Source organism: Bison bison, unplaced genomic scaffold (genome assembly GCF_000754665.1).
Source record: "Bison bison bison isolate TAMUID 2011002044 unplaced genomic scaffold, Bison_UMD1.0 scf7180017849368, whole genome shotgun sequence".
Classification (NCBI taxonomy): domain Eukaryota; kingdom Metazoa; phylum Chordata; class Mammalia; order Artiodactyla; family Bovidae; genus Bison; species Bison bison.
In genome coordinates this window covers 12,923-15,456 of record NW_011479941.1, presented here as the reverse complement: position 1 = coordinate 15,456, position 2,534 = coordinate 12,923, and the positions used below count along the sequence as shown (strand labels likewise).

Sequence of the window (2,534 nt, the reverse complement as noted above, 5' to 3'; positions counted from 1 at the left end):
CGACTACCCACTCCAGTATTCTGGCCTGGAGAATTCCATGGACTGTATAGTCCATGGGGTTGCAGAGTCAGACACGACTGAGCGACTTTCACTGTCTTTCACATGTCACTTGGCAAATATTGGGTACCTAGCTCCAAAGCAGTGATTTAATTATTGTGAAGGGTATAGGTCTCAGCCTTTATGTCTGATTTGTAACTGCCTCATTCTCCCAGAACTCAGTCAGGGTGCAGAGAACTCAGGATGGAATGCCCAGTAGTTGTGAGCCTCCAACTTTATAAGCAGCTGGTCCCTCATTAAGGTGCCCTACATCCAGATGCCAAGTGCCTCCTCCCACATCAGACTCATGTCCAGGGTTCTGGGACCTCTGTCTTGGGAAGACATGGAAATTGTCCAACCCTTGGACTTGGGGCTCTAGAAGGGACCCTGGACATCATATTAGCTTTTTCGCAGAAGCATCAAAATGGCAAAGATCAAATAATTCATCTCAGCCCTTTGACACGAAGAAATAGCCCCAAAAGTGCAGATAAGGGGGGTTGTAGCTGTTAAACTGAGAGTTTCTTTGAGGGAAGATGGTTTTCATTTATTCTAGAACTATTTTTTGAAATTTATTTTATTAGAGTATAGTTGATTTACAATGTTGTGTTAATTTCCCCTGTACAGCAAAGTTACTCAGTTATACATATATGTGTGTGTATGTATATACATTCTTTTCACATTATTTTCCATTATTGTTTATCCCATAATATTGAATATAGTTCCCTGTGCTGTACAGTAGGACCTCATCATTTATCCATTCTATATAGAATAGTTTGCATATTTTTCTTCAGTGTTTGAGCTTTTTCCTCCATCTATAGTGAACAGTCAGTAAATATGGCTGATGGACAGAGCCTACCATTCAAGTAAGAGATACTGAGCCATGAAAAATGTATAATCAGAGGCTCCATAATTAGAGTTTATTTTAAAAGAAAAGGAAATTCTTAGGGAACAAATTCCATTGTCAGTTTTTGAAAGATGGAAGAGAAAATGAAAGAGAAAACAAGGGAAGGAAAATCTACTTTTAAACTTATCAGGAAACAAAAATTATTATTCCCTGCAAATATAGTAATATGAAGCTAGGCACACATACAGATAGACTGGTACACAGTTTATTGTGACAGCTTGTTGAGTGAAAAAAGTTACAGTCAAAGGGTAAAGGAAAACCAGAGAGTTGAGCAAGGCATGATAGAAGGCGACTGTGACTTGCAGCTAGATTTCATCCCAACCCACCTTGAAGTGTCTGTTTGATTAAAAAAACATTGAATCAAAGAGGAGGTGGATGTGTGTGCTGGGTTAAGTGGTGAATATCTTTATGACCACATGTTTTCATTGAGCGAGGAGATTTAGAGCAATTGAACTGTGACTTTTGAAATTACCAAGAGTGGTTCCACAATTTAACATATCCCTTTTGCGTTGGAAAATCTTAAAATCCTAAAGTGTATTGTTAAAATCAAACCTTTTCCCCATGGATGGTTAAGATTGTATGGGTTCAAGAGGAAAGCCAAAGCTACCACTCTACAAATGGTTACAGTAATAGGGGCCTCAGTTCTGTCTAATTTATAGCAACTCACAATGTGTTGTTGAATAAAGTTTCATAAGGCAAAAACTTGGTTCCAATAAGTATCATATCACCATAGGGAAGTAAGGGAGCTTCAACCTTTCGGTTATTTCTCTTGGTTCGACAGTGAGCCTGAGGGTGAGGGCACATGTTCCAAATAGCACACACAAGCCTGCATGTGTGCATGCTTGTGTTTAATAAGAGAGGACGAGGGAGAGATGGCACACTCCAAAAAGCAACTAACTGGTTGACCCAAGCAGAGCTGCAGCTCGGAGCTCAGCTTCCTCTAATGGCTGAAAAGCCTCCCTTCTCTTCAGAAATTCCCCCAAAGATCTCCTGAGACTCAAAACCTGTAGAGTCTGAAGTCTGTTAAGGCCAGCTCATCTGTAGGAAACATCCTTCGTGTCTCCCAGATCATTCCAGAAGCCAAATCAGCACACCCTTCTAGAAGAAAGCTGAGAGAGACTGTGTGTTTTCTTCTTGTCTCAAACTGATCAGAGACCTTCATCAAGACCTCTAGCTAGGAACAGTAAACCCCTCTTTCTTCTTCACTGTCTTGAAAATTAACCCTTCAAGTACTTTGCAAATCCCTGAACCTATGTAGTTAAGCATCTCTGGGCCTTAGGAAAGTCTTATTAAATTGCTTTTAGCCTGCTGACCTATTCAGTTTTCTTGTTGGTCTAAACGAGGGGTCAGCAAACCATGTCCCATGGATCAAGTCTTGTTCTTGTGAATGAAATTTTATTAAAACTCAGGCATGTACATTATATTAAATATCTAGGGTAGCCATAACAAATTATCACAAGCTTGAGGACTTAACAGAAACTTGTTCTCTCACAGTCTGGGGGCCTAGAGGTTCAAAATCCAAGCACTGGCAGGGCTAGGCCCCCTCCAGAGATTCTAGGGGAGAATCTTTTGCCTCTTCCGGCTCCAGGTGGCC

At 40.7% G+C, this 2,534-nt stretch overlaps 1 protein-coding gene across 1 annotated transcript in view; it reads left to right on the top strand.

Annotated features, from left to right (window-relative positions):
- The window catches only part of FRMPD4 (FERM and PDZ domain containing 4), a gene marked incomplete at its 5' end in the record, with an annotated part of 11,499 nt that overhangs the window by 1,108 nt on the left and 7,857 nt on the right, over positions 1-2,534 (top strand). The window lies entirely within an intron of this gene.